Source organism: Cyrtonyx montezumae, unplaced genomic scaffold (genome assembly GCF_038088225.1).
Source record: "Cyrtonyx montezumae isolate F1298 unplaced genomic scaffold, pur_monq_1.0 scaffold_3, whole genome shotgun sequence".
NCBI classification, from domain to species: Eukaryota; Metazoa; Chordata; class Aves; order Galliformes; family Odontophoridae; genus Cyrtonyx; species Cyrtonyx montezumae.
This window is the reverse complement of record NW_027072034.1, coordinates 126517651-126525823: the sequence shown is the minus strand read 5'-3', so window position 1 is coordinate 126525823 and position 8173 is coordinate 126517651. Positions and strand designations below refer to the sequence as shown.

The 8173-nt window shown below is 40.6% G+C and overlaps 1 protein-coding gene across 1 annotated transcript in view; it reads left to right on the top strand.

Annotated features, from left to right (window-relative positions):
• Positions 1-8173, top strand: part of CCT2 (chaperonin containing TCP1 subunit 2) — a 57410-nt gene that overhangs the window by 47512 nt on the left and 1725 nt on the right. The window lies entirely within an intron of this gene.

Genomic DNA, 8173 nt, shown 5'->3' with positions numbered 1-8173 from the left:
ACGAACTACCCAGCTGGGTGAACCTGTTCACAACAGCCTTTGTGTGGCTGGAGGGAACTTCTTCCCCCCTTCCCCTCTGCAAAATGAGATGAACTCCCTCTTTAATGACTCGTGGCATTAAGAGGCAGCTGAAAAAGGTGACAGACTGAAAGCCCGGGACATAAATCTCTACAGAGGATGGAACAATATGACTACTAAATAAATAAACAAAAATCAAAGGGGGACAGAATAAGCAAGATTTATAGATTTAATACGTTTTATGATGAAAGATCCTTCCCCCTGCCTCAACCCCATTATAAGGCACAAAGCTATCTGAGAGCACTTATTTAATGAAAACTCTCTCTGAAAGCAAATGAGTTGCTGTCATTGTTCGTCTTTCTTCTCATTGGCAGTTACAGGAGGAAGACACTTCGATGTCAAAGCGGGTGAGACATGAGACTGGGGCATGTGTGTTTCAGGCAGTGGCCTGCAGTGAAAGATGACAAATCATTTTAGCATTTGGTGACTTGGCATAAGGAAACATGCTGCCCGATCCTGTTACAGTGACTGCCCTCTGCCAGAAAGCTCCTAATGACAGGGATATTCTAAGGTTGCTATTAAGGTAATTGCTCAGACTTAAAACATGGGAGTTTTTTTGTTTATTTTTATTTTATTTTTGCTGAACACAACCTTTTGGTAGCCTCTCCCCCACTTCCTTGGCACCGATAAGACTGTGCCTCGAGTACTGTGTTCAGTTTTAGGCCCCTCACTAAAAAGACATAGAGGCCCCAGAGCGTGTCCAGAGGAAGGGCAGTGAAGCTGGTGAGGGGTCTGAGAACAAATATTATGGGGAGCAGCTGAGGGAACCGGGATTGTTAAGTCTGGGGAAGAGGAGGCTCAGGAGGTTGTAGTGAGGTGGGAGTCTGCCTCTTTTCCAAGGTAAATAACAATAGGACAAGAGGTAATGGCCTCAAGTTACACCAGGGGAGGTTCAGGTTGGATATTAGGAAAAATTTCTCCTCAGGAGTGGTGAGGTATTGGAACAGACTGCCAGGAGGTGGTGGAGTCACTGTCCCTGGAGTTGCTGAAGAAAAGGGCAGACGTGGCACTGAGGAACATGGTCTGGAGCGGTTGCATACATGGCTCGATGGGTGGACTAGGTGATCTTAGTGGTCTTTCCAACCTTAATGGTTCTATGATTACATGTGATTCTCTTTGTACAGTAAATGCCAGCACCACCATGTCAGGCTGCAGGTGCTGTGTTTTCTCCAGGCAGCTCCTCACTTTTCTCCTGTAGAGCTGCCTTTAGAAGGCATAAGATTTAGGGCACCTTTGTTTTTGGAGGCAGAAATTGTGTGTATCCTCTGCAACTGGTTTGGTAGGAAATTTCCTTTGTCACTAAGGTGTCCCTGGGTTCTCAGTGAGGCCATGTTCTTACCTCTCCATTCCCTGTTCCCCGAGAAAAACAGGTTTTCTTCGTGCAGAGCTGTTAGCAGGCTACTGAGCAGCTCTCTGCACACAATGACCTAGGTGGGGCAGATCCCATCCCCACCGAGGATACTCCTGGCCCAAGTTGCCTAGGACCTGGAGGGGCTGCCTCAATCGGCCTGAATGTGGCAGAAGGTGAGAAGGGAAAAATGCTGCTTGTGGCTGCCCCTGCAGAGCCCTGCTTAATGAACTCACTGCCTTCTCTTGCTAGTGCCAATGTCTCAGCGTCTGTGTTAGCATGAGTGAGTGAAGACCTTTACTGTAAATTGGAAGGTAGTCTTACATTTTGGTTCAGCTTTTCTGTTTATTGTTATTGTATGCTCAGGCAGGCTGCAAACTAACTAACTGGCTAGCAGGCTGCTGATGTGTACAACATAACAGGGGAAATAAATAAATATGCAAATTTGGAGGAATAAAAAAGAAAAAGATTTCTGTAAAGATTTGTCTTTTTGTTGTCCCCACTCTGCTAACTGCTTCTGCCATAGGATGCACGGGTGTTCATCTGATCATATACAAGATTTTTAAATGTGAGTGCACTGCAACAAACAAAGAAGTTTTATAGCAAATTCTTAACATCTCATCATAATGGGTAAGGACATGCAAATTATTGCTAGAGTTCCAGTGATCTTTACACCTGAAACCACTGATTATTCCGCCTTTGTAGTCAAAACTGATATGGAGTCTTATTACGAACCATTAATCCAAATGAAGATATCTTCAGGGCACGATAAGTGAGAAATACTTTGTTATAGATATTCATACCTTTTCTATTTTTAACAGGTGTAATATGTCAGATAGCATGAAGAAATTCTGTTTGAATACAGCATGTTTCTAAAAGATTATAAAAACTGTTGGATTTGTGAAGTCTGAGAAATATTAGTTCACATTTGCAACAAATGATCTAATTTTATCATTTCTCATGCTTTTTGAGATCTTTCTTTGCATCATCCCCATATATGGGCAAAAGATGACAAAAACATTTTTGCACTGCGTAATTAGACAGGTTCCTGCTGATACCATCAACGGGTGTTTAATAAGATAAGTGAAGCAGATGGTAAAATCTATCTTACACAAATTATTTCATTTCTTTGTGCTTTCTGCATCTCTTCTTTTCCACTGCTTTCCTTTTTGTTTTCCTTCTAGACTGGAAGATTTCTGGAAGAAAGACTGATTAATACCGTGTGTTAGTGAAGCTTCAAGCAAACACATCAATATCCGTAACAGCAACACATTATGCCAATATCCAATGAAATGTCATAATAACTAGGGTAAAATGTGGTCTGAACAACATGAAAGAATCCTTTCATTGAAAGGAAGTGAATAATTGGAATGTTGGGAAGAGAGCAGTATTAAAGAAGCTGCAGTCAGATTTTCTCAGATGAGAATGGATTGGGTTTTGCTTTCTTTTTCTACTTACTGTCACTAGCTGCTAGAATTCCTGTCTTAAACAAATGAACAAATTAACATAACATGTCCTCTGACCTTAGAAGGAACATGTAGAGAGCAGCTTTCATATCTTACAGTCACTTTCATGAGAGAAATGGCAATAATTAAAAGTTAATCTAGTGATAGAGATACCTCCATAGTTAGCATCACTCAGTGTGGGCTGTGGAAATATACTATAAAGAAGGCTGTTTTATCTCTGGAAGTCACATGGTAAAATACTTCAAAGGATTACAAATGAATTTGTCTGCAGGATAAAGCTGGCTGCCCTGGCAGATTAATTCTGAGTCCCGCAAAACCATGTTCAGAAACACTTCATTTGCATCTTTTTTTTGTAATGAAACAAATACCATTTTTTATATAGTAGTGCTGAGTTTGGTATTAGAAAAATTGTTATCACTGAGATTGCTACCAGTCTCAACAATCCCTTTACTCCTAGAAGGTGCACACCCACAAAAGCAAATGGATGTCATGGCGTAGGAGCTGTCAGACAGAGATGGGATTGACAAAGCAGCTGGGAGTAAGTTGACTGGGAACTGGATTCAAAATCCTGTACCTGGACTGAATGGGACAGCTTTCTCTTGACTTCAGATCTGTTTCTCAGAAGTGCTGTTGTGCAACAGCCACACAGGCTGTGTGGGTTGGCCAGTGAATGCCAATGTAGCTTGAAGTCAGTGCCACTTTTCTTTGCAAGAGGGCCACGTATAAAATGAAAGTGTATCTCTGAAAGTGTGGTCAGGCACTGGAATGGGCTGCCTAGCAAGGTGGTGACTGTCACTGGAGTTGTTCAAGAAATGTTTAGATGTTGCGCTGCAGGACATGGTTTAGTGTAAAATAGTGGTGGTAGGTGGACGGTTGGACTTGATGATCTTGGAGGTCTTTTCCAACCTTGGTGACTCTGTGAAACATAATAATACCATATAACTATGAGCAATCGCTTTAACAGTATAAGTGAATCTTCATATTCCTCACACTTAATCATTAAGAGGACAACTTTACTGATTTTTTGAAAAAAAAACAAACCAAACTCGTTATGAATGCATTTTGATTTGTATGTGAGAAAAATCATTAGTGAAAATGGAGATCCAGATTAGTGCACGATCTGAAGAGAAACGAGAAATGCACTGTGCAGTGCTGAATGATGTCAAGCAACATTGGTGCAACATATTGACATTGGTAGAGGTATGATTGGACCACACTGCTGCAAGTGGTGAGAGAAACTAGACTTCATTACTTGCACTCAAATTATAGTAGGACTGAAGCCAAAATGTTGACATGTTGCCACCAAATGCAACTGGGAGTATAAGGATGAGGGATTTTCTTCAGTAGCATCTTGGACAGAGAGATTTGTGTGTCTGACTGCATGATAGAGAGAGGAAAAAATAAGACAGAAGACATTCAGGGAATGACCTGGAGACTAAGAATGCCTCCCTGGAGGTGTTCAAGGCCAGGTTGGATAGGGCACTGGACAGCCTGATCTGGTGGGTGGCAACCCTATCCATGACAGGGGGTTGGACCTGGGCTTTGAGGTCTCTTCCAACCTAAGCCATTTTATGATTTACCAGGACTACAAAGTTTGTTAGCTTCATAGTTCACAGGGTGAACTTTCAGGTGAAAATGCACTTCATATTTTTACTGTCTATTTTCTGAGTTCAGGTTTGGCATCTTTGCCATTTTCCAACCAGGGATGAACATATTTTACTATTTATAATTGCACTCACGATCTGTCCCTGGCTTGTTTCTAAAGATAAATGAGACCACGTGTCAGTCCTTATATAAGTTGGTGAGGCCATTACAGCTTTTTTGTTCCTTCCGTTTAGCATTGAATTGCATTTACAAACACCTTCAGAAAACCTAGAAGCACTATTTGTTTTATAAGCAACAGAAGAATCCACTTATCCTGGCAACTTGTTTGCAGAATCAGTCTTATGGTCAAAGTGGACAATTGCAAACTGCTCACAGAGGAAAATTATTCTTATTTCTTGATATTTATTGCTTTTTACCCTTAAAATGAGAATGCGTATTCTTTCTTCATTTATTTGTGTCTTCCCTAATTAGGCTGGGTTCTGTGTAGTCATATAGAAGTCTGATTATCTTTTTGTTTTGAACATGGCCAAGAATGTGCAATTTTTGTTATACTGCATCAATGAGCTTTGGAATTTCTTTCCCAGTATTGCATTTTTATTTTTTATTTTTTTTTTGTATTTAAATCTCAACTTTTATTAAGGAATACAAGCCCTTAACAAACATTTACTTTTAAGACATTGTTTCAAGATGTTATTTCTCATGCTGATTCAGTTGACATTTGTAACAGAGGAGAGGACTATGAACTGTTTTGGGGTTTTGATTCTACAACAGATTTATTGTCTGATGTGAGCAGATCATTTGGCTAACTCCAAGAGAAGTAGGAAGGAAGTAATATAAGTGATATAGGCAGGCTTTTGGAATTCCCTCCTATGACATGTCATTAAAAGTAAGGGAAAAAAACCATGCTCAAACCACAGTTTTGAATGGTTAACTATTAAAGCCTATCATCTCAGAGAATCATCCTAGTTCTGATAATATGCAATAACTTGATTCATGACTTGATAATGGAATAGGGAGTGTACTTACTAAATTTGCAAGATAGGAAGGCCCAGAAAATCTTTTGTTGTTGTTTCAGAATGTGATTAGGGTTCAGTAAGAATGAATGGACATAGAAGTATGTTCATAAGTCCAATCACACCTAAACAGGACTGGCTAAGCAGCATTCTGCTACCAAGGATTAAAAAAGCAAGGCTTTTGCTGGGATACAGAAGCAGGCATGTGACATAGCAGTCAGAGTTGTTCAGATCTTGGCTGGAGTGCTGTGCCCAGACCTGAGCACTACTCTTCTACAATAAGGTCCAACAGGAAGAAGCTCAGAGAGAATAACAAAAACAACTGCAGGTCTATAAACCACAAACCATGAAATTATCGAGACATCCTTCCACGCTGCACACCCAAACATCTGTTAAGAGAACAACTGCTTCTTTCCTTTTCCACCCAACCTGGAGGAGGAAAGATTTCACTAGCTGGAGGTAGTGTTTATATGTGCATGTGAGAAACTTTAACCAATTCAAAATAGACCAAATGAGAACACTGATGTGTAGCTTGGGAAGGAACCGTGGGTTGAATAAAAGTGCTCTTTGAAACAGATTTTTTGGGGAAAAATGTTTACTCTTCCTTCTTATGTCTCTGGGTTTAATCAAAATGGTTCCAGCTTTTAATTTTGAGCACAGTTTCTGTAGTTTGATGATGTCTGACTACATACAACATAATACAGGAATACTCTGACAAAATAAATCTGTTGGTGATTAATTTTAGTGTAGTCAAATGTCCTTGGAAGAGTATCACTTTTATTTCTTGAAATGCAAGATGTCTAATCTGGTTAAGACAGCAGATCGTCATGCCAAGTACAGTCATGTACAGGATTAAGAACTATAGGATTACAGATCCTAATTATAGACTCTTGTTGGTTTACTACGTCTTAATACATTGTTTTCAACTTCTGATTACACTTGTCACGTCTCCTCTGCAATCCTGTTTTAATGAACTTCCTGAAGCATCTTCTAATTTGGCAAACCTGTGTTCTGATAGCACTGCGCGGGTTCTATTGCATGGTGATATTAGCAAATTAAATCATTTTAAAGGTCGAAGCTCTTCAAGTTGAAAATCTCAGTTCTATGAGGCTTCTTGCAACAACCTTCAGGTTATACCACTATTTGAGTACTCTACTCTTTGCACTGCTTGGTTTTCCAATTATGTCCAGAAAAGCTGTGGGTGATGATTCTCTAAAGCCATATCTGCTGTCCGAGCCCCCTGAGTAGATTTACACACTGAAAAGTGGTTTAGAATATACTGTCATTTATAGTTAATAAGTCTACTTTATGATGAATAACATTGAAGTTTCTCTTTTGACATTGTCTTTCTCATCTCAATTTGTCATTTTGCCCAAAGTGAAGATCTTGCTTGGTGGATGTAATAGTTAATGTGTCACAGACAATATGATTTGTTTGTGGCTGTGTCCTGCAGGACTGGTCAAACAGGATTCTTTCATATTCAGTGGAAAGCTGTCAAGACAATTAACATTTCAATTATTGACTGTAAGATGGCCTGGATTCTTGACTGATGAATGGGACAAGATCTTGTTTACATGCATTTTTTTGCTGAGTTCCTCACCACTGCAGCACATCTTTCAGTTCAGCTGCATTAACCATGATCGAAGCACAGCATGAAACAGATACTGCTGTCACGTGAAGCACTTAAGGGTGATCTACAAGGGCTGTTCTGAAAGTAATGCCTCCTATTTTATTATGTTGGCTCATGATGCCGCAGGCAGATGATGGTGGTACAGCAGTAGAAGTTGAACCTTTCTGCCAATATCCTGTTACATGTTGTCATATGACAGATGGCAGGGAGGGGCAGTCTGACACAACTGTGTCTGACATGGATGTGTGTATGAAGCAAAGGGGTGGCAATGAATTCCTGCATGAGGAAAAATTGGCACCCACTGACATTCATTGACACTTGCTAAATGTTTAAGGATACCAAAGAGTGGATGGGAGCACAGCGAGGCAGCAGGTGATGTGTTTCAGACCTGGTTAAAAGCGACTGTGGGGCACCTGTACTGGAGCAGATTTGACAAGCATGGCACGCAGGCTCTTGTTCATCGGAGGCGAAAACGCAGAGCTAATAGTGGTGACTGCGTTGAAAATTAGTGTTTTGTAGCTGAGAATTTGCTCTACCAAATAGCATTATTGTGCTTTTTGTTTTGGTTGTAGTTTCTATGGAAATAAATAGGAGACCTTACTTTTGGAGCGAGCAACGTAATTGGGCCGGTGGTAAAATGAAGCCTCATTTATTGCTTTTAAAGGTATATAAAACTCAAAATTATGCAGACCAAGACTTCGAAGGCAAACAAACCTGCGAAGGCCACGTGTTACCCTGCAAGCAGCTGGAATACCGCCAGCTCTGCTGTGGCCCTATTGAGGCCATGTAACGAGGGCTTAGGGATGGAGGTAAACCAAGATTAGAACTAGCGGTAATCTCTCTTTATCAGACAAGCTAGTAGAGATGGAAAAACACATCCTTGTAGTGCGTGAGCTTTATTTTGGCTGTGTGTGTGGCCTGACTTCTCAAGTCTTGCGCGCACAAGTCGCAGTTCAGTCTTTATTACTACAGTGGACAGGCTCAGAGCCTGACTGAGGGCAGTGCGTGCCTCACCAATGGAAAACCACCACAT